This window comes from Hemicordylus capensis, chromosome 4 (assembly GCF_027244095.1).
Source record: "Hemicordylus capensis ecotype Gifberg chromosome 4, rHemCap1.1.pri, whole genome shotgun sequence".
NCBI classification, from domain to species: Eukaryota; Metazoa; Chordata; class Lepidosauria; order Squamata; family Cordylidae; genus Hemicordylus; species Hemicordylus capensis.
Window position 1 is genome coordinate 95,266,322 of NC_069660.1, and position 27,521 is coordinate 95,293,842.

At 43.6% G+C, this 27,521-nt stretch overlaps 1 long non-coding RNA gene across 1 annotated transcript; it reads right to left on the reverse strand.

Annotated features, from left to right (window-relative positions):
• Nucleotides 1-27,521, reverse strand: LOC128324126 (uncharacterized). Its single transcript, XR_008306656.1, has 3 exons — nucleotides 26,648-27,521; nucleotides 9,211-11,039; nucleotides 1-2,608 (listed from the first exon to the last, which is right to left on the reverse strand). It is a non-coding gene; the product is annotated as an uncharacterized LOC128324126 (long non-coding RNA).

A 27,521-nucleotide genomic window follows, 5' to 3' on the forward strand; every position in this document is an offset into this window, starting at 1 on the left:
TATTTTTAGACATGTTTATCACAATATAACAGTAGTATGAAATGGTACAATTGTTACAGTTATTCCATTGACAACCCATTGTCAGTACTCATGTTACATACAAAATAGGTTTAAAAGATCCTATAGTGATCTTTTAGTGAATGAAAAGTATAGTGAAGGAAACCTGGGTTGTTGTTTTCTTTAACATATTTTGTTTTCAAAGCAAAGTAGTACATGCTTGACCCATAAATATATATAGAGGGGGGGGGCTTATCTTATTATCCTTTTAATTTGCAGTGCTTCCACTAACTGCTTTTATTTTCCTCTGATGTTTTAAAAGCCCAGTTGGCATGCACCCTGAATCTGACACCCAGTTGTTCCCCATGGGTAAGTTCCAGGGACACCAGAGTGGATTGGTTGGTATGGTGTGATAGGTGCTATCTATCACCCAACTTACAAAAGAAATGGGCAAGTGGGTGATTTAACTTAATTTAAAAACAACAACAACCATAGGATCCTAGGTGGGGTGGTTCTTGGAAAGGTTAAAGATATTTTTAAAATCTCCCATTTACCCTTTTCTTATATGGTCTGGGTGGTAGGTAGCACTCATCATGCCCTACCACCCAACCCACTTTGATGTCCCTAGAACCTACTCACAGGGAACAATGGGGTGATTTGGGTTCCCTGTGAAGTAGATTAGGCTGAGAGAGAAGTGACTGGCCCAGAGTCACCCAGCAAGTCTCATGGCTGAATGGGGATTTGAACTTGGGTCTCCCCAGTCCTAGTCCAGCACTCTAACCACTGCACCACACTGGCTCGAGCTCAAATCAAATAGCAAAAACCAATTTGTGCTCATCTCTATTTTAGATCTATCTGTAAAGGGTCACTTTCAAATTGATGTAGCAAGTAGGAATACATGTCTGCCTCCCATCAAACCACTAGCAAATATCACTTCCATTACCTCGTTGGTAGGTAAACCCACTCTTATAACCCACAATACAATAAACAAATGTTATGAAGAAAAAAATGATATGAGAGATAATGGGGGAAATGGCACATAGAGTTGAGAAGATGTTAATTAGATGTGATAAGCCATCCAATAGAGTACAAAGTATAGCATCCACAAAACGGAATTTTCCTTGATGTCTTTGAACTGAATACCACATAAATTGGAATCAAAGATAATTGGTTACTTTTCATATTCATAGGATCGCCAAGTGCTGCAATAGTCAATACTAAGTACTCTTCCTCAACTGCATTGTATCCATTACATACAAAGACCTGTTAAATCTCCACCAAAAAATCCCACATTTTGTAAAAGGCAACCCCACATTTTCCAAACAGAATTAATATGCAAATAAAGGGAATTACTTATTCATAATACTTACAAGCTTTTTAAAAATATTATTTTTAAAAAAATCTAAATGTGGTGCACAGATTAAAACATTACAAATTAAACGATTCATCAACAAATTAAAAAATATGGAACAGCAACAATCAACAGAACCCAATTTTACCAATAATTTAAAGAAAAGGCTCAAGGTACATAGTAGTGGTTGCTACACTTAGTGGTGGTGGTAGTAATAGTAGAAGTAGTAGTAGCAGTAGAAGTAGTAATTTAAGAACTAAGTGATCCTGAGAGAGGAACTGTGAGGAACAGAAAAGAAAACAATTCACAAGCTCCTAGTTTGTCCTTGCATTCTAATAAGACATAGAGCCCTTTGTCAGGAGCAGTGAGGAAAGGGCAAGAGGACTAGCAGGATATCTCCTCAGACGATCTGGTTCTTCCCTTTGGGTGGCCGGATTGGCCACCCAGATGATTACCAGCTGCTGCTGGCAACTCCGAGGGAAAGCTCACAGCTGCAGCAGTGGGGCTCGCGACCACGGCAGGGGGAGCCTTCATGGCCCCTCGCGAAGCCAACTGGAGTCCCACAGTCAGACAGCCCTGGCTGCAAGAAGAAGAAATGGGGATAGGAGAGCGCTCACTCTCCGAACCTTGTTTTGGAGGGTGGCTCTGTAGGCGGGTTTGGCACCATCCACCCGCTTGCAGCAGCAGGGGTACCTCGCAGTGGGTGTGATCTGGGCGTCAAAATTACCTAGGTGCACCACTGACTACAGGTATATTGTACTTCATCTTCCTCACTGGCTTTGAATGAGCAGTAGGCAGCTTGAAGGAAGCATTAACTGAGGACGAAGGGTTTCATCTTCACTAGTGGCTATTTTGTAGTTGTGATGCATATATCTTTCATTAACCATGCTTATAGGGGACTTTTAGTGGATGATAAGCGGAATGGATCTGCTCTCAGACCTTGCTTCAAACCTTCAGATTTTGCTTTCTCTAATTCCCTGTTTCCCCCAGGTATTGGCTCAAGCTTGTAGGTTGTCTTTCTCCGGATGTGGTGACACAGACTGGTGATGCCATCCCTCCACATCGGAGCATGCAGTTTCTTTCTTGCACTGAACTTCAACATTTATCAGCCTCTGAGCTGTCATTAGCCACACGAGTGCTGGAGGCCTCCTTTTGAGGAAAGGTAGCCCACCTGAGGCTTCTGGAGGCACCAAGATATATTCATCTCAGTGTAACTTGTTCTTGATGACTTTTTTTGCTATCAATGTCAGCGGAGGCATCCTGCAATTGTATAAGAATGCAAACATTACTGGCATGCAATTGCTGTTTTTATTGTTTCCCTCCAAAGCTTGCTTGCTCTATTTATTTATTTGATTGATTGATTGGTTGATTGATTTCTGTACCGCCCTTCCAAAAATGGCTCAGGGCAGTTTACACAGAGAAATAATTTGCAAACTAACCCTATAAATAAAGTGTCCCTAAATAAGCAGCAGAAAGTATTAAGGAGGGAAACTATTTGAATCAGTTTGCCAAGAAAGATGGAACTGCCTCTTAAATATTTCAGCATGGCTATCCTCTAGAAAGTGTTTATGACAAGCATATAATTGTGCAAGGAAAAAGACAAATTGGAAGCCTTCCAAGCTCATCCATATTTAAGTGTGTGTGCTCGATGCCTCATGGCTTAGGGAAAACCAGCAACAACACTCGGCAAGCTTCAGATAGATAGCAGACAAGAACGCGGGCAGAGGCGACAGGGAGAACTGAAAGAGACAAACAAGCAGCCTGATAGGGTGCCTATGTAAATAGGCTTGGTTAGGAAAAAGCAAACATTAAAATAATTAAGTCTCAGGGCTTCTCCACAACTTACATTAAATTTACATCAACATTTCAGAAACTAAGGGACATTGTTCTATTAGTATCTATAAGTACAAGTCTAGAGCCCTGTTCAGACAGTATGTGGTACCTGTGTTTAGATGTCTGTACATTTGTGCATGTGTTTGTGTGAATGACTGTACCTGTGTTCAGTTTAAAAGTGAACCAGATACAGGTCCTTCAAATGCATGGTAAAGGTAAAGTGTGCCATCAAGTTGATTTGGATTCCTGGAGCCCACAGAGCCTTGTGGTTTTCTTTTGGTAGAATACAGGAGGGGTTTACCATTTCCTCCTCCCGCACAGTCTGAGACGATGCCTTTCAGCATCTTCCTATATTGCTGCTGCCCAATATAGTACCAGCGGGGATTTGAACTGGCAACCTTCTGCTTGGTAGTCAAGCATTTCCCTACTGTGCCAAATAGGAAATACTGCTGTGCCTGCATTCAATATAACATGTAAATAAGTCAGGCCTGCTCAACTTTGCCCCCTGCCTCAGCTGTTCTTGGACTGTAATTCCCATAATCTCCAGCCACAGTGGTCAATAGCCAGGGATTATGGGAGTTGTAGGCCAACATCTGCAGGAGGGATGAAGTTGAGCAGCCCTGGAATAAGTGTACTTATGTACAGACCTGTACCTGTGTATACTGTACACAGATTGCAAGAGTGGTGAACATCACATGTGAAGAGGACTTACATGTCACCCACTGGACTACCTTTAAAACTAACCCAGAAGTAACAATAGGGAAATACTTGGAGTAGGACTACCTAAAATGTCACAAAGTAGCTGTCAACCCCCCCTTCCAGGTGTGTCCGTATTTATTCCTAAAATGTCAATGACAGCCATTGAGAACTGAGCTAGCCCTGCTGAGCCAGCATTACCCCACCCTTTCATCTGTAGCAGCAATCCCATCTTCTGTTCCTTGGGCACACAGAGAGGGAATTTTTGTGTGTGTGTGTGTGTGTGTGTGTGTTGTTTTTATATCATGTGAACTCTCAACACACTCCTCTACAATTCTTATCATGTCAGTGTGTTTATTCTCATGAAAACTCCATGAGGTAGTTTCAGGCCGAGAAGTCTTAACTTGCCCTTACCTATCTATTCTATATGATGGTTGAATGGGAATTTGAACCCAGAGCTTTCAAACCAATGCTATTTTTAGAGACTCATTTTCAACTTTAAAAGAAATTGGGAGCAATCAGTATCCAATCTGGCATTCTTCTTGATATATGGAAGAGAATTATGAATTGGACACCCGTAGAGAATAAGCCATAGTGGATATTAGAATCAGCTCATGCTCACTTGGTACTTGACAATCTCAAGATGTCTTGATAGACAGAAGATTGCAAGAACTGGCACACGTGAGAGACAGGAAACATATGCAGAATCAGACTTATATGTGAAACCTTTGATTTTAGAGCACCTTTGACACCATAACTCATGACACCTTTGACACCATAACCATGCTCATAACTAGCATGCCTGAAATGAAGGCTTTGTGTGTTGTTATAAGTGGCACTTTACTTGTTGCTGGCTGGTTTCACAATGCCTGCCCATAGTTACACTTCTTTGGATGCCACACATAAGTGAAGATCTTCCACAGACTGGAGAGAAGAGCACTAACATATTGCTTTGGAAGAGCACTAACATATTGCTAGAAATGCCACTTCGACTTTGAGGAGGAAGTACTTCTTCACACAGTACATTAGAAGATGTGGTGATGTCCATTAGCTTACATGGCGAGATAAGATGAACAGAAGAGAACAGATCTATCAGTGGTTATTAGTCATGACAGCTACATGCTTCCTCCAGGTTCACAGGTAGTATGGCTGCAGGGGAGCAACAGTGGATGAGAGATATGCCTTCATCCACAGTCAGCTTGCTAATGAGATGTGATAAGCAGTATGCCCTGTAAGAGGGATTCCCAGATGTTGTAGAATACAGGTCCCATAATCTCCAGCCAAAGGCTATTGTAACAGGGGATTATGGGAGTTGTAGTTAACAACACCTGGGGATCCCTGTTACAGGGAACACTGGTGATAAGGAAGGTACCTCAGGCAGCAGATTGGTGGAGTCAGCAAATTGACTGCCTCCACTGGTCCACCACTCCAACACTTGCCTCGCGGACTGCTTCATTGGTAGCCCTAATCTCAGCTGGCAACAGCAGTGTATCCTTGCAGCCACTCTCTGCCATTTGAAAATAAGGGGGCAGATGTGAAGTGGAAAGTAGTGTGGAGAGAAGGAGAAGGACTAGGAGAAGAACAACTACGCTGACATCGCCTCAGCCTTCTTCACTAGGCACGGGGACATACAGGGAGATTGGGAAGGGAATGGCTTGTGGTATACAAAGCATGATGCAAGGAGGGGGTAGTTCACCATAAGGAGGTCTTGGGCCAGGCCTGCCTTCATCTTCTGCTTGTGGGCTCCTCTGAGGCTGGACCACTGTGGGAGACAGGATGCTGGCCCAGATAGGCCTTTTGTCTGATCCAGCAGCTCTTCCTATGTTCTTACATAAGCTCAGCATGAGATATTTACAAAAATAAATATGAAACAATACATTAGTCTTTTCCAATTGGGGTGGATCGTTTTAAAGTTATCAAAAAGCACCACAGCATTAGCTACGTTTGTAGGGTTAGTTAAGAATAAAATAATAGCATTTCCATTCCAAATTACCCATTAAATTATTTGTGCAGCTTACTGTATGTCACTTCATTTTTTCTTCATGTAGACTTATTAACTCAGACACAGCATACAGGCCATCACCACCCTCAGGCGAAAAGCCAACATTTTCTCATTGTAGTAGAATTCACCAAAATGCCCCCAGACTATCAGGCCTACTATTGAATTAGAACTGTACAATTTGGCTGCAGCTCCCATCCTCGAGTATTTCCTCACTGCAATGTGATGCATGTTGGGAGGCAGAAATTCGGGCGAGTAAAGGAAAAGTGCACTGTCAAGTCGATGTCGACTCCTGGTGACCACAGAGGCCTGTGGTTGTAGCACAGTAGATATAAAACTCTGTCACATAGGGCAGTTCTACACTACAGATGTAAAAATGATGGAACAACCACTCTGTTCTGTTTCTTGGAACTGTAATGCTGTGAGGAGGCTAAAGAGCTCTAACAGCACCCTCACAAATCTCCAGTTTTCAGAATGCCTTGGGGGAAGCCATGGCAGTTGTAGTATAAAACTGACATAAGTATGAAGCATAGATGTAACAATAGTGTGCTATATCTTAAACCCAGACACATCTAGGAAACAAGTCACATTACAAGGCTCCTGCCTGAGAGATTCAAGAGTGATTAGCGTTTTCTAGAAAAGGCATGGGTGCAGATGGAAGGAAAGCTTGAGGAGTAGCAACTGTTTTTTGGCGGGAGGGGAGACACTTGGGCAGGGGGAGATATGGGTTATTTGGTTTGGTGAGGGGAGTTCTATATAACGATGGAGGAACTCCACAAATGCTTGATGGGGGATCTGCACCCCTGAGAAAAGGAACTTGAAAGACCTCAAAGTGGGCCATGTATGTGAGAGGCAAGAGCTGGAAATATAAGCATATGACTGTAGTTAGGTCACTTTCACTTCCAGAAGGTGTATGTATGCTGGAAATGAGGCATGTTGCTGAAGTGGAGCCCCAAAATTACAGTCTCTTTCTTTCTTTCTTTCTTTCTTTCTTTCTTTCTTTCTTTCTTTCTTTCTTTCTTTCTTTCTTTCTCTTTGTCTGCCCAGATTTTGTCCAGGTGTCCCATGGAATCTGGTATTCTGTGCCTCAACCTCAGCCTGCCCGCCTAGGATTGTAATGGTTCCACTGCCCTGTACTAAGTGAGAGGCAGCAGAGGATGAGATGGCAAGCAGATTATCTGACTGAATGGGAAAGGCTTTGGCTGGGTTTTAGTTCTCTGAGTTCACCCACCCTGCAAAAGGACAACAGTGGTATATCGTCAAGATACCACTTATCCCCAACTTTTGATTAATTGATATTAAAGATCTCAGAGGGACACACAAGTGCAATATTATCAGGAGTGATCATCAGCAGATTTGGGCGGTTATTGCTATGCTGATGACACCCAAATCTATTTCTCCATGTCAGAGTCATCAGGAAACATTATAACCTCCCTAAATGCCTGCCTGGCGGTGGTGATGGGCTGGATGAGGAATAACAATCTGAGACTGAATTCAGATAAGACAGAAGTGCTTATTGTGCAGGGTCATAACTCAGGAGATAATTTTGAACTTCTGGTTCTGGATGGGGGTCACACTCCCCCAGAAGGAACAAGTACGCAGTCTGAGAATGCACCAGAGAAACCTCTCTCTGGTGTCGCAGGTTGAGGCTGTAGCCAGAGGTGCTTTCTCTTAGCTTTGTTTGATACACCAGCTGCGTCTGCTTCTTGAGGCAAATGACCTCAAAACAGTAGTGCATATGTTGGTAACCCCCAGACCTGACCACTGCAATGTGCTCTACATGGTGTTCACCTAGTTCCAAATGGGGTGGCCTTTAAGTGTCAAGTAAAAAACAGTTTGGTTTATTTGGCTTTTAGTAGCCCATAATGCTACTTTTAACTGCCACTGTGTAACTGTGGCAGTTTTTATTACTATAGTTTTTATTACTATTACTATAGTTTTTATTACTATTACTATAGTTTTTATTACTATTACTATAATATTACTATAGTTTTTATTACTATTAGTTTTATTATTACTAATAGTTTTTATTACTATTGTACATTAGTTGCTTTTAAGTTGCAAGCCACCCTGGGCATTTTACATTGAAAAGGCAGGGTAGATGTGCTTTAAAGAAAGAAAGAAACAAATAATTGACATTTAGCCTCAGATGTGCCCTGGTCAAAGCAAGCAAGAGATCAGCCCATGTAAGAAGTCTTCCACATCACAAGAGTCACTGGAGGCCTATTGAGCTGGCTAGAAGTGACTTTTTAATGTGAAGGAAGATGAGCATCTACCTGTGGAGCCAAAAGTTGTTATTCAGAACCATTTTTTGCAGCAGCAGTTGGATGGGGAATAATTTCCCTTGTAATGGTCCTAACACGACATTTTGCAACTTTTCTTTAAACTTCTTTGCATGACTTGGTCTCTAATGGTTCACCTTCAAGAAAAACAGTACAGGTATGTTACCTTTTTAGGCTGGTATGCCATGCTGAATAGGATTTTTTTAAAAATAACTGTGCTTTTAATTCTTCACTCATATTTTGGCTTATGTTCGTTATCAATGGCATGCATTTTAATGAGGCATATTAAATATCAGGGGCCATGGACATGGTCTTAAAAAAAAAAAACCACCTATACACATAGTTCCTATCAATCTACAGGCTTTTAAGGCAAAGTATGCTCACTATTTCCATCTTTTGAAAACCCAGAGGTAATGCTTTGCATGCCATTTTACACAGCAATTTCTCACTCATTTTGTCCTTGCCTTGGTTCTTGCAGATAGCTCGTTTGTTCTAGATTTTTTCAATGTGACAATGTTTGTCTCCATGTTGCTGAATTGATGGGAATTAGCAACATTAATTTAGTAGCCAAATTAATGGCTTCAATGGCAATGAAAGCATTGCTGCTGAAACTGGCAAGTGTAAAGTCTTTATTTACTAATGATGTCGTCTGCTGTGACAAAGCATGTGTGATTCTAAGAAGCTGGTAACGGAAAAGAGACCCCATCTTTTCAGTGATTTTATTAAAGAGCCTCCCTAAAGGGAAACAGATATTTTGAAGATCGATGGCCAAATTCATCTCCTGAATTCATGGGCATGTTGGGTGTTAGGAGATATTTATTTAATTTAGCATTTCAGACCACGGCAGAGGATGGGGTCCAAAGAGATAATTTTTGTGCAAACAAAACATTTGTCTTCCAAAATGCTGCATACCTTCATTCAGTGGTGTTTTTAATGAAGAAAACCATGCCAAACATAAAGTCATTAGCGAGTATAAATAACTGGCCGTCATGACTGCTTTTTGGAAGCTTACTTTTACAAATATTTATACTACAATGGGGAAATTACAGTACCTGCTTTAAATAAAGTGCACTGCATGTTGCTCATCTCAAGGACAAAATCCTCTTCTAAGTATGTTTGAGAATCACTCAAACATTTTCCTCCCACATAGTTATTCATTTTGATTGATTGATTACATGCTGTCAAGTTGGTGTCGACTCTCAGCGACCACATAGATAGATTCTCTCCAGGATTATCTGTCTTCAACTTGGCCTTTGAGGTCTCTCAGTGGTGCATTCATTGTTGTCGTAATCAAGTCCATCCACCTTGCTGCTGGTCATCCTCTTCACATAATGTGTCCGAAGTATGATAGTTTGAGCCTGGTCATTTGTGCCTCAAGGGAAAATTCTGGATTGATTTGTACTATGATCCATTTGTTTGTTTTCCTGGCTGTCCATGTTATCCTCAAAAGTCTTCTCCAGCACCAAAGTTCAAAAGCGTCAATACTTTTTCTGTCTTGCTTCTTCAAAGTTCAGCTTTCGCATCCATAGAGTGTCACGGGAAAAACCACTCATTCATTTAGATATAGATATAGATATAGATATAGATATTAGATACAAAACCACAGGATTCTATCATACCAAATCACTACATTAGGTCAGCCAATATCATATATTAGATAAGCATATGATAAGCAAAGAGCTAGCAAATTTACTCTCATGCCAGAAGTACCTGTGCGAAAAGCAGCACATTTTATTCTCAAACAGCTGCTTCTGCTACTCTTGTTATTTTTTAACAAAATGCCTGCCATTATGACAAGCAATTGGGGGGGGGGGCAGTGAGGAAAAGCCCTAGATCAGAGGAATTCCCAAAGGGAGATTGTTTAGGAGGGGACAAAAACCGCTCCCAGTTTCAGACACTTCTGGCTCAAGTACCAGAGTCAAGCAGCAGATTTTGCCTACTTCTGTTCTTCATGACTGCAATTGCTTGTCTGTAAACTCTGAACCATATAAGTCAATGGCTCCTATTGAGTTTTATGGGAGAAACTAAATGTGCTGCAGTCATGGACACATTCCCTAAGGAGCTTTAAGTGGTCATATTTTCCACATGCTGTTGGCAACATTATGCTTTAATAATTGTGATGCCTACAAAGTGGTGAATACACCACATTGCTCCACCCAAAAATGATTGTAGGACTTTCCTGAATGTCTTTCTAAAAGTGCCCATTCATGCTTGTGCATTTTTGTTATATTATTTAAAATATGATATGATATGCTTTAAATCTGTGCAATAACACAGAGTGAATGTGAGTGATGTATAAGATGTGGTGGTCTGTGGACAAATATTGATCTTCTATCAGTATCAAAGTGAAGTAACTCTTCTAATTATTATGTTATTGTTTGATTTCAGTAGAGATGTTTGCACCTACCCAAGTCTGCTTACATACAATTAAAAGACTATTACACTGGGGAAATGTCTACCCACTCCATCATGCAGAATTGCTCCAGGGTAGCATATCTTTCCCTGTAACTCAGTTCTTTAGGGCTGTTCCCCTTGTCTTTCAGCCATCTCCCTCCCTCAGCTGCTATCAATTGTGTGGTCCATTGCTGGGCTGTGAACTCCTTATTCCCCTCCTACCAAGATGGCAGGTCATTTGAAGGGCACAGAGGGAAGAACCTACTGAGACTAGACTTACAATGAAAAACAAATATTCTGAGTTAAAATGCATACTTAATAATACAGAAAATAAGTGCAATTGGCACTTTTCATTGTACCACAAAAAAAAAAAAAAAAACCAGCATTAATGCGACTCACCAGCAGTCCAGAATGTTCCCTTGTCCCTCGTGGATTTGAGAATATTCATTCAATTCACCTCCTCTTCTTCATCATCATTTTGCAAAACCTTTAATCAAAAGACTGAATATTAGTATCATTCAGTTGCAGCTGGTAAAAAGTCATTTACTCTCAGTTTGACTGAAATTGCAGTTCTTAAAGTGATCCATAAATTAGTCTCAATCCATTTCCAGCCAATTGCCTTTGGAAATTAATATGAAACAAACAAACAAACAAACAGATAAGTACTCCTAGCTTTATTCTCAGAATCCAGAAAGTGCTTTAAAAAACGTGATTAGAGTAAAGAAATTGATCATGTGCATCCCACCATAAAGATACAGAAGTCAATTAGCCTGCATAAACATTGTGTGCTCTTTCACTTACTGCATTATTTTATGTAAGTTCAATGCTGCATTAAATGTAAGTTCAATTCAATGCAATATTGAAATGAAGTCATTATTTAAAGGTCTCTGAATCTGAGGAAACTCTGGTTAGCAGAAATGACTATTATCTTATGTGGCATGCTTAGAGAAGTTTATTAGTGTGCACTGAACAAGCTTGACCTCTGATCCAAATTTTTAGATTGTGAGTCCTTTGAAACAGGAAGCCATTCTCACCACCACCACCACCACCACCAATTCTCTGCTATGTAAACCATATTGAGCTTTTTGTTTAAAAGTGGCATAAAATATCCCACATGTTACACAGGCCCTACACAAACATTTCCATTTTGCCCATGCTGCTGCAGGAAGGCAGGAATGTTAAATGTTTCCTTGCTAAGGAAACATTGGCCATCTTCCACAAGAGCATTCTTGGGCAAATACTTAATACAGCATGGTTGCACTTGTGCAATGCAACTTCCATTATTTGCAGCATTTCCTTAGATGTCTACAGTAGTCCAAGCTGAATGGAAATGCTGGTGTAGGACTGAACAACATGTGGTCGAATGAATGAATGAATGAATGAATACTGTTGTTACCACCATTGGCTTTCCATCTTCAGCTTTGTTTGGTCTTCAGCCTTCCATGATGCATCACTTCATCTTAGACCACCAGGATGTTTGGAAAAGGAGAGAGAGTGATGCATTGGCAATGGTGGGAGAATGAATGAACAATCCAAGTCATCTCCACATAGACAACATATCAGTAGTTGTATAGTATGTGGACAAGGAGTAGATCCATTCCGGGGCAGTTGTTCAGTCATCTGCAATATGCCCAGGGAGCTCTATGTGTCTAAATCCACTTTGAGCAACTTTAGGAAAAATTGTTTTTAAAAAGATAAATAGATCTTCCCATAGCTATCAGAGTCAGGCCTGTTGATTACACGATTATTACTGTCCCCTTCTTCTCATGATACATGACTACTATACCTTTGGTCACAGTAGCACCCTTCTATGCACTAGTAGTTTAGTACAACTGCCAGGAACTTCACAGGTGCTTGGTCATTTAAAAAATACTGTACAATCAGGGCTTCACAAAAGTAGGGATAACCAACTCTACAATAACATTTGTAAAAAAATTATCATTTTTGAGTACTGAAGCAAAACTTCTTCATCATCATAATCATCAACAGTTTTATTTGTTAGCTGCCCCATAACAAAATGTTCTTTGCGCAGCTCACAACACAACAGTAAAAAAAAATCCAATAAAAACACATAAAACAAGACAAACAAATTACAATAGAAAATACAAAATACAATCCAAAATATGTTTAAGACTTTTTTTTTTAAGCAGTTTTAAAATGCCTGTGAACAGAAAAGTCTTCGCTTGGCATCTAAAAGAACAAAGTGCCAGTGCCAGGTGAGCCTCACTGAATGAGAGGCCATCACTGAAAATGTCCTCTACCTAGTAGCCACCTGTCTCACCTCATTTTGCAGGGGCACTCAGAGCAGCAGGGCCTCTGAAGAAGGTCTGAGTCGGGACATATGGGGCAGCTGCGAAGCCAGGTGAATGGCGACCTGGGTCCAGCCCTGCTCAGCGGCCCCTTCCTGATACGTCCGTGCGCGTGATGTCACGCATACAGGGGCATGGCTTGGGCTCCAGAGGAGCCCAGAGAGAACTCCCTCCTCCCGCTGGGGCTCCCTCTCTGGAGGGAGAGCAAGGGAAATACGTCTGATTGGGCAGCTGGTGCTGCCTAAAATAACCGACGGAGAGTTCACCCAGGCTCCTGGCAGCTCGGGCATGGGAGGGGCGAGTTCGCTGTGGGCTCCTCTGGAGCCCGAGCCCCGGGGCTTCAGCTGCCCTTTGCACTGGCAGCCCGGGTTCTTTGAACCCGTTGGCACAATGGTGGTTATGCCCCTGATATGGGACAAGGTTACCTGGCCTCAAGCCATTATTGTTAATCTATCTATTACTGTGTATAGAAATGATATCCAATACTGGTAATATATAATAAAACAATTTAAGTTCTTGCTCATAAGAAACTCTCCATCTACCCAGACAGTTCTTAATCTCTTGGTAGATCATGAGATTTAATGAATACCCTCATTTTGAATTCATATAAGAGAATACATTTTAATTGGATAGAACTGGGCAGGCTAATCCTGTAGTCCTGGTACACTGGGCACCCACTGCACAGGAACTAACAATGGCATCAGGGAGTTTAGGAGCAATCCTATCCTGCCAACAAGGATAGGATTGTTCTGTAAAACTTTAGTTTTTACCATACAAACTAATCAAGAAGTGTTCATTTTAATCAAACGTATGGTGGAAGCCCTTGCTTTCCTTTGAGGGATGCTTCATTTAGGCACTATACAAATACACAATAATAATAGTATGAACAACATTTATAAATCTGGGTATCTATTTAAAACAGTGTATCTTTTTGTTTTGACTCAAAACAGCAAGAGCAAATAGCTCTTGCTGAGCACAAGGATTTATTTGAAGAGCAACAAATAGCTTTAAACATATTAGGCTGGTTCAGGCAATCAACTAAACATAATTAGAATTATGAATTTTACAGTGGTCTGAATGGTGATCTTGGTTTAAACAAACCAAGATTCCCAACTGCACAACTAGAGACAGTAAGGGGAAGGAGAGAGGGAGTGCATGGATCTGTTAATCTTTGGGCCGCATACATGACCCCAACTATGGTTAGTTGGTCTTCCAAATCTCCCCATTGTGATCTACCTGCATCTCTTAATAAATCCTTATGCACGTTGGGGATTTTTGTCCATCTGCTAATAGAATGTTAGCCAAGGTGCTATAATAGCTAAGGTGCTATAATATAAGCTAAGGTGCTCTCAGCTAAGGTGCTATAATATAAGCAGACGAGAAATGAGAATATATTGTTCAGCTACAGTTGCCTTGCTGTGATGGTATCCTACTCCACTCCATTGTAGCTGCTGCTTCCATTCACAGAGGCTCACCTCCCACACATATTCAAAATACTTCTTCATTATCCAGTATAGACTAGATGTGATCAATGCAGGATATTATTAGAGAAGGCAGCTCTTGCCCCCTGGCAGATTCCGCTTTCAGCGCCAGTAGATAAGGGCCCCTTCATACCAATGTAGCTGCATGATTAATTTGGTGATTGGCCTAAATGTAATTTGAAATAAATGTCATTTTTATTAATAAAAGTCAGAGCTATGAATCAGATAACCAATACAGTCAATGAGCTTTCAAAAAGGAGGGAAGATCCTTTTTATTGCTGGGTATTTTCCCCCTTCAGAACAAAAAGATATTGTAATAAATTTTAGTCGTCTTCATGATCTATAGTAGAAATTATGCTCATAAATAAAGCCAGCCAGAGTAACACAAACTCATAATCAAATGCCAGATTGTTTGGCAGCTTCCAATCCTTATTTTATTTTTACAAATCCACTTGTAAATAAGTTAGCTGGGAAATTTTTCTTCCATTTTGGATTTGTCATTGATTGTTACAGGGATGCAATTTTGTGGAAAGTTAAGTCAAACGGCTCCCTGAGGTTTTCTTCTCATAGCTAACACTGTGCAAATATTCGATTATGTGTGGTATAGCCTGGAGAAAGCTAAATGTATGAACTCATTGCCAATAAAATCCAAGTAGTTCACTGCAGGGAGTGTCCAGGGCTGTTCCATGGCCAACTGCTTGAGTTCTGCAATATACAGAGAGGCAAACTACCCAAGTGCTGGCTCACAGAATCCTTTTATTATGGACCAGTCTGAGCACTTAGCAAAGCAGTCAAATAACCTCACCACTGATCAGGGGGTGGGCCATTTTGCCTGCCCTTAGATCATGCTTATGGCAACCAAGTCAACTAGTTTCAGACTAAGCTACAATTCTGCCCATCACTGGCAGCTGTCCCAAAGTGGATTTTATAGTAGTCTGTAAAATGGTGGTTTCAGCTTGTAGCAAACTGTGGTAATAGTTCTATATAGTTCAGGGCCACTAGGTGGAACTGTGTGGGGAGAAGGGGAAGGTTTGGAAAGAGAAAATAAAAGTTTAGTTTCTGTTTCAGTTCAACATGATGTCCAGGCTCTTTGCTATCTCCGCACAAACTGTTCATATGACCCACTCAACACAAGTGTGGTGTAGTAAGATAGGACAAAAAATTTCAAATGCCTGAGGTGGCATGTCAGAAGTTGAATTTGGTTCAAAGAAAAGAAGCAGGCAGAAACAGAATGAAATTATTTCCTGTTGCAATAATTTTAAAAAGTCAATCCACATATTTGCAACTTGGTTGTGAGACCCTGGGCCTGGTCATTTGATTGCATCAGTACATGATGGCTATCAAAAGCCCTGTGTGTGTTGACTTCTAGCTACTAAAGCCTGTGGCAAGATGGTTGTGTGCATCTGCCTCATGCACAGGACTGAACCTAAATTCAACCACAGACATTCAAAAAATTATGTTTCTAGTGGCATGACAAATGCTGATCCCAACTCAGGCTAGCAGATGCTCACTGTTAGCTTCTAGCTAATTTGAGGAGATGTGTTTAGCTACTTTTTATATGAATATAAGCCCATAGTGCTTTATATTGGCCACTTTCACACATAGTGGCAAACTGCAGGTCCAGTGGACCCGCAGTTTGCCCCCATTCTTTCCGCCACATTCCCAGACAATCCCTGGATCGTCTGGAATCTGGGAGCCTGAAAGTGGGGAGGAACTGGCTGTGCTGGCTTCCTCCTTCTCATGAAGGATAGCCGTGGCAGCCAATGACCACAACTATGTCTATCAGAAGATAGAGAGAGGAAGGCACTTCCTACCCTCAACTCCAGTTACAACTACAGCCAGCCTTCTGACAACATGCCACTGCTTTCAGACTGGAGGTTTCGGCAGCAAAATCAAAGAAGAATAGAGGGTGCCAATTCAGGTTTGTGGCCAGAAAGCTTGGGTCACTTTTCTAATGGAACCAAGGTTTCCCGCATTAAGACAGCCACATACCCAATCCTCTGGTATGGTTGCTTCCAGTTTGGAATGATGTCCGAAGGCAGCCATTGTCTATGACTTGTCCATTAGTTGCCTGAGCCAAGGGAAGAGAGAAATAGGACAGCTGGAATAAGGATGATTGGAATAAATCTGAGAAATGTGATTGCAGGACTAGGGCAGCTTTTATTTTGCTCCATATATGACCTAAATGTCCTATTGCCTAAGGTAAAACCTTTGTTTGGTCAGTACCCAAACAGGTGCAGAAATATGGAACAGCAGCAGAAATAGGAGCAGCCTCCTCTGCTACACCACCAATAAAACTTAACCCACTTTTAGAACCTGGGGACAGGGTCTAAAGGGAAAGAGTTGTATATAGTTGTCTTTCTTGTTATTAGCATGTTTTTATATTGGTTACATTTTCTGACAATATGTTATTTTATGATTTTATACCTGAGTTTTCCATTCTATTTGCCATAATAGATAGGCCTAAGAGCAACCACTAACCCATAAACTCATTTTTTTTAATTGGTGAGCTAACAGCTTTTGCCAAGATACTTGCCATGGGCTGAAACAGCTCAGAGTTAACACAGGCAAGGATTTTCCCACAACCACAACACACTAATGTGGTTGTTTGATTAGGCATACCCTTAACCTTTGTATTGGATCAGTTGTATTGTTTCAACATGCAATACTCATGTTCAGAAGTAGACTTGCTTTCTCAGTGGTTTGGAAACTACAGTTCAAATATCTGGGTTGCAACCTGGGGACACTGCTGAAGAATGGTTATAAATATCAACTTCACTGCCAAGACATACTCAGGACACCTCTGGCAATTAGAGCCCTAAAGACACATTTAGTTATTTAGTTCATTATTTAGCATATTTATATACCACCCCAAATTCACATCTCTGGGCGGTTTTCAATCAAACCTGGCCTTCAGGGGTTTAAATTGTTTCAATTTTTAATTGTTTTAATGGGTTATTTATTTTGTTTTTATATGCTTTTATTCATGTGAACTACCTATAGTCATCTGACTTAGATGGTATAAAATTAACTAACTAACTAACTAACTAACTAACTAACTAATAGCATTGAATATATACACTTTTCTGTCCAGCTGGAAAGCCAAAAAAATAAGAAAAGCACAAAAGTGTAACTATGATGGTATAAAAAGAAATAATGAACAGAGTAGTCAATGCAGCTTATGAATGGTATAGTGATTTAAAATAGTGAGTGTGACAGCACCCAATTTTGGAAATAAATCAATACATATATCTCCCTGGGGATGTTTTTCTTGGTTTTTATGGCACATTTTCTGAATTTAATTTCCCTGTATCTAAGCAGCTTGATTTCATAAGCATTAAATTCACTAACCAAGTTTGTTTTTTAAAATTCAGATGCCTTTAAGTGGTGCTTCATAAATATTTACAAGATGAATTTGCTTCTCGGCTGGTGGCTACTCCATCAGTCTAGCTGCCAGGTGTCTCACAATGAAAATATTATATTTTGGAGAATTAAAAGAAATGATTCTCACAAATTAATAAGCAAAGGGAACCTGCAGGCTGTGTTTATCAAGAAAGTTTCAAAAGTTGAAGAAAATAATACAGTTTTGAGGTTGGTAGAGGATTTCAGCTGACACAAGACAAGTTTTCCTCTTTGAAACTCTGCAAGGGGTAAAGGTTGCTGAGGATGACAATTTGGAGTGGGCAAACAAGGAAAGAAAGGGTTAAGCACTACTCCCCTTCCTCCCCTGCCTCTAGGGTTGTACAAAACTGGTTCGAGTGGTTTGAGTTAGAACTGGCCCGGCCCCCCAAAAGAGGGACCAGTCCAAGGTTGAACCAAACAGTAAGGTGAACAGTGTCCAGTGGTTGCCATTACAGAGGTATGTTTACACATGTTCAGGCCTCCTAATTGGTTTTTCGGCCACTACTTTCTAATTGGCTAGCAATCTCCTTTGCTCTGGTTGGCTTGTTGTCATTCAAATGAGTGTGTTGCCTGGGCAACTCTGTCACCATTGGCAGGGGGAAGGGGCGGGGATGCAAAAAGGAGGGAGTCTCAACATGTATTTAAAGCCAGGCTGTGCCTGCCCGGCTTTACTCTTCAGCTTTTCAGGAAGAGCTTTGGCTATGCTTAAGGATCTGCTTCCTTTGAAGGATTGATTGCTTTGGAGGATTTGCTGCTTGCTTGGAGGATTGCTTTGAGGATCTGCACCCCACCTACCTGTTGAACTCCTGCCTGCCTGTTGGACCCCACCTGCCTACTAGACCACTGCCTGACCCACCTGCCCTGACCACCCCTGCTTCCTGACTCACTCACTTTTCTGCTGCTGCTGCCTGACCCAACTGCCTCTCTCTGACACACCTGGCTTCCCACCAACCACCCATCAGAATGGTGAGAGCCCCCATTTTAAATTTATATTTCTTGGTTAGTTGGTTCTTTTTAGTTTTGTTCTTTGCTGTGCTTATTTTTAGGTTTGAGGGGGTACTCATGTGTTGTGTGTTGTGTTGTTGGATTGGTTAGGTTTCATTGGTTTTTGTTATGCTTGGTTATTTTGGTTAGCAATCTCCAGTCATGTTGGACATGTTGCCAGTCATGAACTGGGCGTGTCTGGGGGGGGAGCGGTCTGATCACCCAGAAGCATGTCTCATTACCTGGGCCATTGGGGCGATGATGGTTCTGGACGACCAGCCTTTCAGATGGTGGAGAACACCGGCTTCAGCCACCTGATCCAGCTTCTTGCCCCCAAGTATTGGATCCCCTCATGTACCACCTTCAGTAGGAGGGTGGTGCCCTCCCTGAACCAGGCATGCAGGAGGGTGTGTTGGGGCTGCTGGTGTCAGCAGGGACCAACACCAGTTTGGACTTCATAACAGATGTATGGACCAGCTGTAGTGGAGTGCAGGCTGCTCTCCTGTCCCTCACTGCACAGTGGTGGAGGCCAGGGAGAGAGAGAGCATGACACCTGCTGGTGGTGTGGCCATCACATCTTCCCAGGCAGCAAAGCCCAGGTGGGCTCTGCTGCATGTGGCGCCACTGGACACCGACCACACAGCAGATGAGCTGACAGCAGCCATCGGGCGTCAGGTGGAGGAATGTTGGTCCAGGCGGCCAAGCTTCTGCAGGGGCTTCATGGTCACCTACACTGGTGCCAATGTGCTGAGAGCAGAGTATGTATGCATACGCTGGAGTTTATGTCCATAAGCTGTGCGACACACACTATTCACCTGGTTGTGATGGATGAACTTGGCACCAAGGAGGCGAGAGCAAGGGAACATTGGGGGCTCCCCTCTTCAGACACTACTGCTGCCACAGCTGCCCTTGTAGACAAGTGATGCAACATTCCAGCCTATTTCCACTGCAGTGAGAAGAGTAGGTAGATGCTCCTGGAGTAGCAGCATGAGCTCGGCCTACTTTCTCACATCATCCCTGGGGATATTGAGACACGGTGGAACTCCACTCTGTTCTTGCTCCAGCACCTGCAGAAGCAAGAGGCAGCCATCCATGCCCTGGCAAGGAACTGTGGCTTGGGAGCGTGTGACTTGTCCACCGCAGACTGGAAGCTAATTTCCAAGCTACTCTTGACACTCAAGCCATTCTTCCTTGTGACAAACAGCTTGTATGCTGAGACAGCAGCTCTGAGCCAGGCTTTGCCCACCACTCTTCTCCTGGAGAAGATGATTGGTGAGCATCAGACCACTCTGACCACTGGGGAGGCACGTGCCCTGGCAGGTCGGCTGAAGACTGGAGTTGTGGAGTGGCAGAACAACAGGTTGGGTCAATTGGCAAAGCATGTCTTGGCCTGCCTGTGTGACCCAACCATGAAAGACAATGTAGTCACTCCTGATGAGCTGCCCAAATAGAGGGCCCTCCTAGTTAAACAGGTGTGTCAGGCAGAGAAGAGGAGGCTGGGTAAGAACCAGGAGGAGGGTGCTGGAGCGGTTCCTTCGAGTGTGCAATCCATGCCCAGCAGCAGCACTTCCCAGTCCAGCAGCATGGTGTCTCTAGTAGTGCCAACGCAGCCAGCAGTGCCACCCATTCATTCCACCCTATGGTTCAAATATGGGTGCCTTGGAGCCTTGCCAGGGGTACGGCTGCCGGCTGCTCCCTGCAGTGGAAACAGTGGCAGAGGACCCTGAGACAGATCTTGTCCAGTTTTAGACAATGCATTGCCACGTCTGGCCGGACTTGGCATTGATTGCTGGATGGCTCCTCTCCTGCTGCCCAACCAGTGTCCAGAGTGAAAGGGTGTTTTCAATGGCTGGGGATGTGGTGACAGCCCACCATCAGATGTTTGGATGCTGGCTTGGTGGAGCAGCTGATCTTCCTGAAGGCCAACCTCCCCCTGCTGGGCTACCCCAAGCTGGATATGGAGGATGAGTGACTCATGGTCACCCCCACCAGCTACAACACCAGCTCACCATGAGTGGAGCCACCATTGCGCAAACGGGTTCAAAGAACCCGGGCCACCGTGCTTCAGTGGCTGCACCTTGTGCCCTAGCCACGCCCCTGAAGTCAGATGTGTGGCCCCGTTTACGAGCAAAATCTGGCCAAAAATTGCAGCACAGCTGGAGCGGCTCTCCCTGCCTTTCTTCCCATTTGTGAGCGAAACCAGTGCCATGTTTGCAGAGTAGCTGGGAGTAACTCTTCCTGTCTTTAAAAGGCAGGGAGAGCTGCTTCAGGCATGCTGTGAACACAGTGCTGGTGGGACTTAGCTCGCAAAAGGGGCCCCGTGGCCCCGTTTGCAAACTAAGCTACACCCCCTGCATCTGAAGTCAAATGTAGGGGGAGTGGCTTAACTACATGCCCTGATGTCAGACACTTATGTCTGATGCAGGGGGCGGGGCTAGGGGGCCGTGGTGGTGGGCTGAACCCGGGCCACCACTGGTCTCCCTCCGCCCCTGCAGTTCATCCTGGCCAACCCTGAATGTGTTACAGTCTGCTCGTTAGTGTTGCTGAAACACGCAGACATGCATGCATGCCACCAGCTCGTGGTGATGGACAGGCACCCCAAGGCAGCACCCATCAGAGGCCGTTGTGGAGCATAAGTGTTTTTTGTTTTTGGCTTCATGGATCTGGCTGGCTTGTGTTGGCACTGCCAGGCTTGTGAGGATGGACTGGTGTGGGGCCAGCTCCTGTCTGAGGCTGCAGTGCAGCAGCCAGCATGGTTTTTGTTTTTGGCTTGTTGGCTGGCTTGTTTTGGTTGGTTGTTTTGTTATTGTTAGCATTCTGCAGCACAGCCAAACAAATACATATGCACACACATATAGATGCATTCGCATGAGTCTAGACTGGTTCCCTGGCATGTGTCAGCCTGCTCTGCAAGATATCAGCCTGGGCCCAGCCCTGGCTGAGGCCAATGTACTGCACACACAAAGAGAAGGAGACTTCTCATGTGATTTTCTTCTTTCAATATCAGCATGCACACACACACATTTTTCAGCTTTTGCTGAATCTCAGCGTGCTGCACTGTGATCTAGTCTGGTGATTTGACTATGTGAATTCTGCATGAATACTCTGAGTCAGGGGCACCTGGTGGCCCACTGTGTGAAATAGGATGATCAGCTAGATAGGCCTTGGGCCTGATTCAGCAGGGCTGTTGTAATCTTCTTCTGTCAAAAGAGTGCTGCCCGCTGCTGCTGTTGCTATGAAATAAATGTGGGGGTCTACTCTGGAGAAGAACTTTTGGCACTGGCAATGATGCGTCGTTGGGCACTGGGCAGGGCATTGGGGCTGGCACAGAATCTGAATCCGTTATTCTTTATTGGTCTGTGGGAGAATCCCTTTTTAAAATATCAAACACGTGTGAACTTGCAGTGCTGTTTTGTTCTGCTATAGGGAATTTGAACCGGCCCATTATTCCCTATGGCTAGAGCAAGCCCAGGGACACCAAAATGGAATGGGTGAGATGTCATGATGGGTGCTAACTACCACCAAACCTGCAAGGCAATTGGGCTATTTTAAAGGAATTTTTAATTTTTGTTCAGGGTCAATAGGTCAAGGGTTGACCTGCTGATGACCCTGAAAAAATAAAAATCACTGAAAAATAGTCCAATTGGCTGATTGCTTTGCGGGTTTGGTGGTAGGTAGAACCCATCATGACATATCACCCAAACCATTTTGGTGTCCCTAGGTGCTACCATATGGAACAATGGGCCAGTTCAAATTCCCATTATTCCCTAAGGCAGAACCACTTGAACCGGTTTGACTCTTGTTCGAATTTGAGCTGGACCAGTGGCTGGTTTGATGGAACTGGTACTTGAACGGACCTAGGAATTCTGGTTTTTTGCACACACTTACCTGCCACTTTCCAATCCCTCCCTTGCCCCCACTCCCACCACAGAAGTGGCTTTTTCTGGGGAACATGTTACACATATCTCCTTGTAACACCTAGTTTGGTCCTCAGACCACTGCAGAACTAGGTGTTTCCTAATGCACGTGAATAAACAGATCTTTCCAGCCAACATAAACTTGTTCTGAACTTTCCATCTGGACTTTCAGTGTTGATGTAACTCAGAAGGGAAAAACAGTAATCTCAGAGAAATGTGTGTTCTAGTGTTACATCCAATCACTAGTAAGATCTATTCCAGTATCATCTTAACCTACTTTATGTGACTCACTAAAGAAATATAATATTATTCTTCCTGAATTATGTAACCACCCTATTAAAGTTTTGACAAAGTCTGGACAAACCAGAGACAAAGTATGAAAGATAAAGGACTATGAGAGATAAAGATACAATAGAAAAAATTAGATCAGAATTTAAAAACATATCCAATGGAGCTTGAGCAGAACAAATTAATCCTCTTATACTCATCTCTAAAATTAAGCACGCACACACACATACAAACATCCAGTTTGGCATTCTTTGTGTGTGTGTATATCTACTTATGTAATAAATTGTGTTTCAGAGATATTTGGAACCTGCCTCCCCTACACTGGCAGATATCTTTTGGAAGTGAAGCTGTCTCCTTTTATACTGACGCTCAGAACATACTGAGGCTGTTCACACGAGCAGCCCTACCCAGGCTTGAGCAGCCCTACCTGGGTAGGCTGATCTCAGCGCTGCCCTCCCGGGTAGTCTGGGATTTTTATCCGACTGTTTACCTGCGTAAAAGGGTGTGAGTTGGGCGCCTGACTCATGGTGGGATCCCTCAATGCACCATGCACATTGTGCAATGCATTGTGGGATATCTGAAGGCTGGGATGCATTTTCCCAGCCTCTAGACCACCACAAGGCTCATGAAAGCACCGGTTATCTGGGTTCGTGAGCCATGTGGCCCGGGACCACATTGAATCGTCTGGGGGGGGAAGGTAGATGCTATCCTGTCTTCCCCCCTCCCACCATCCCTGGTGCTCTCAAAAGTCGTGTGAACAACCTCACTGAATATCTTGAATGAGTTTGCACTGGGGCTCACAGAATCATAAGTCATCTTCCAGGTTAGGGTTTCATTGAGATTGGTGTTTTTTCCTTGAGAGAACAAATCCTTCATATCCTAACATTCTCAGTGGTTTTGCCTATACAATGGAAGAATAGGCCATGCAGTGCAACCATCACAGTGTTCCACTTGCTGAGAGAAAGAACAACCATACCAGAGGAACATGTAGCACAAGAAGCCAAATGAGCAAAAAATATTATGGCATTTCCAACAAGCAAGTTGTATTAACCCCAGGAGCTACAAGCTGATCTAGCCTTGGGTAAATCCTAAGTATAGGCCATACCATAAATATTATAGGCATATCATATAATAGGCAAACATTATCATACCATGAGCATGAAAGCAAAGCTCATTTGTTGTCTCTTTCCATTCTGCATTTAAAAGTTACATTGGCTGCCAATAATATGGGGAAACAATTTATTTTAAAAAAAAATTGTTTGCCTCTATTAGTCAATTAGGATCAGCACATCTCATGCTAAGTCCCAGTCTTCCCTTACCATGTAATAAATGTAATTGTGTCACCATATTGTAAAGTTTCTATAAAATCATACTCACTAGAGAAGCTGAAATGTTTTAATCTTATGAGGCAGCCTATCATGGGAGACAAATGCATGAGACAAGTGCAAGATATCTTGCAAACTAACACTGCCCTGTTTTGATGAATAACTATGCAAAATATTAAAGGTGGCATTCTTTTGAAACTGAATAGATCAGATAACAAAATATTACATTTGGCAATAGGTTCTGGGGCCTAATGGAAGGACTGAGAGCTCCAAAGTTCACAAGCAGCAGTTGTTCCAAAGAGCTCTTTCAAATAGGAAACAATTTCTTCTAAGAACCTGTTCAGCTTTCTTTATTTTATTCAGGGCAAGAACTTCTCTTCCCCATGTCATTTTGCAAGGTCTTGCAATGGCTGAAGTTCGAATTTCTTTAATACACACGAAGGATATTCACATGCACAGTCTAACTCAGACTAGGGCAGGCCAGCCTGGATTAGTCTGCATGTGTGAGTTTTTTACCTGGCCGTTAGCTAGGGTTAAGGGTGTGAGTGAACCCTTAACCCCGCAGTGGGGATCATGTGTTGCAGACATACAGATGGGTGCCTAGAGTGCCCATCTCATGGGGGAATCCCCCAATAACTGTGCTTATCATGGAGAGCATTGTGGGATATCTGGAGGCCAGGATGTATCATTCTGGGCTCTGGAGATCCATGCTGCTTGGAGCAGCACGGATCAACTGGGAGTGCGAGTTGTGCTCCTAGCAGCATGTTCTGGATTGTCTGGGGGGAAGGTGAGTTGGACCCTTCCTTCCCCCTCACCCGCCTTCCCACATTCTGATCGTGTGCATAGCCTTACTGTTTAAATTAAGCCCCAAGTTAAGGTTTAGTTCAAATGAATAAATCCTAATGTTCTTAGCAGGCCTAGTATTCTTAGGAGGCCTTCTACAGATCAGTGGCAGCTGGTGATTCCTGGGACTGGGGGAGGGGACTAGGCAGGGCAGGGGATGGGTGGAGCTACGTGTAGTGAGAGGTGGAGCCAACTGTGGGCAGCTGTGGAGGCGGAGCCAAGACTAGGCAGATGCCTTAGCAATAACTTAAGTGCAGATTTGTAGCTAACTAGTGGGATCAAAATACAAACACACACACAAGCACACAGATACCAATTTCTCATCAGCAGAGTTACAGAGAAGTATGGAAAACATCAATTGCTTTATAGTGCTTAACAGGACTACAGTAGTGTATAGATTTGTATTTAACATGGCAGGATCAAACACAAGCACACACAGACAGGAAAATAGCTGTACAAGCCACCAATAAAGCACAGACCAGCTACAAAAGGCTGCTTCTGTGCAGAGTAAATGCATTCTGAAGTCACCAGGGCAGCTCTGTCTGCCTGATTATTCGAAAAATGAATACTACCATAATAAATAACAAGAAAGAAAACTCTGAGCCAGAGTGGTACAGTGGTTACAGTGCTGGACTAGACTGGGGAAATCCAGGTTTGAATCCCCATTCAGCCATGAAACTCACTAGATGTCTCCGGGACAGTCATTGGGTGAGTCTGGGACAGTATTTCTCAGCATAAGCTTCCTCTTAGTGCTGTTTGGAGGATAACTGAAACCATGTGCACCACTCTGGGCTTCTTTGAGGAAGCACAGGCTATACATGTTTATATTTATTTATACAGTAAATAAATCTATACTAGCTTCTCCCGCGCAGAACATCTGAATGCTAGGACTTTGCTCTCCTTGCCCCCCACCACAGCCCCTGCTTTATTGCTCACTCTGTGCCACCCTCTCCCCTTCACTCACTTGCTCACTCTCTGCTACCCCCCTTCACTCGCTCATACTATGCCACCCACTCCCCTTCGCTCGCTCATACTCTGCCACCCACCTTCCTTTCACTTATTCATTCTCCCTCCCTCTGCTGGCTTGCTCCCGCTCCCTCCACTGGCTCACCCCCCTCTTCCCACTGGCTAACTCTCCCCTCCCTCCACTGGCTCACTCTCCCCTCCGTCCACTCATTCAGTCCCCCTCCTTCCATTAGTTTGCTCCCCCTACCACTCACTGGCTCCCCCCTCCACTCACCCGCTCATTCTCCCTCCACTTGCTCACTCCCCCTCCTGCTTGCTGGCTCTCCCTTCTGCTCGCTCACTCCCCCTTCCGTTTGCTTGCTCCCCTCCCTCTGCTTGCTTGTTCCCCCTCCCTCCATTCACTCGTTCCCCCTCCCTCCATTTGCTCGCTCCCCCTCCCTCCATTTGCTCACTCCCCCTCCCTCTGCTCACTAGCTTCCCCCTCCCTCCACTCGCTCATTCACTCCCCCTCCCTTTGCTGGCTCACTCATTCCCCTCTCCCTTCACTTGCTCACTCACTCTAGTTTCACTCACTCCCAACCTGGAGGGTGGCCGTTCCGGGGCTCTTGGTGCACTCTCCTGCTCCGGCTTGTCCATTTTCCTCGCGAGGAGGGGCTGCTGCTGCAATTCTTGTTCCTCAATGTTTCTGTTGCTGCATCACCGCCTCTACCTCATCCCTCCCTCCTCTGCCACCCTCCTGCTCTCCTGCTCCTCATAGGCAGCAGCTGCCCCTTCATCTGCTGCTCAGCCCTACTCCATGCCTTCTCTCTCTCTCTTGTCAGAACTCTCGCAAGATATGCAATGTACCATGGGATTTGCTACATATGGCCTTAGAGTTTTATATCTATAGATAAGCCACAGGTAAAGCAGAAACCAGTTACAGAAGTGGAGAAGAAATGCAATCTGAACTGACAATAATGCTTGCTGCAGCTGTGAACCATCTCCTATAATGTAAAGAACGTCATGGGAACCAAAGATGCACGGGGACACCCTCTCCCTACTCCATGCCTGCTAAACAGCTGGATGCCACACTCTTCCCACCTTGTATGCCCACCACTTAGCCTGTGTGTCCATCCTAGCAAGCAACATTTTTTAATCCTTGCCCATCCACTTCCTTGCCCATCCACTTCCTTAATCCTTGCCCATCCACTTCCTTAATCCTTGCCCATTGAACCATAACCCCCAGTGAACATATTAATGTTACAGATACTGGCCAAGATCCAGAGAAAAACCTGGTTAGCTCTCTGTACAGCAAATGGATTTTTAAAATTATTTTCTTTCCAACAAAATCCATTCCTCCTCTACATACACCACAGCAGAAGCAGCCGGTGCAGCCACTGGGGGTGGGGGTGGCAAGCGGCACCTTTAGGCACAAATTAATAAGTGCTTACCTCCACTCCGGCTGCAGCTGCAAA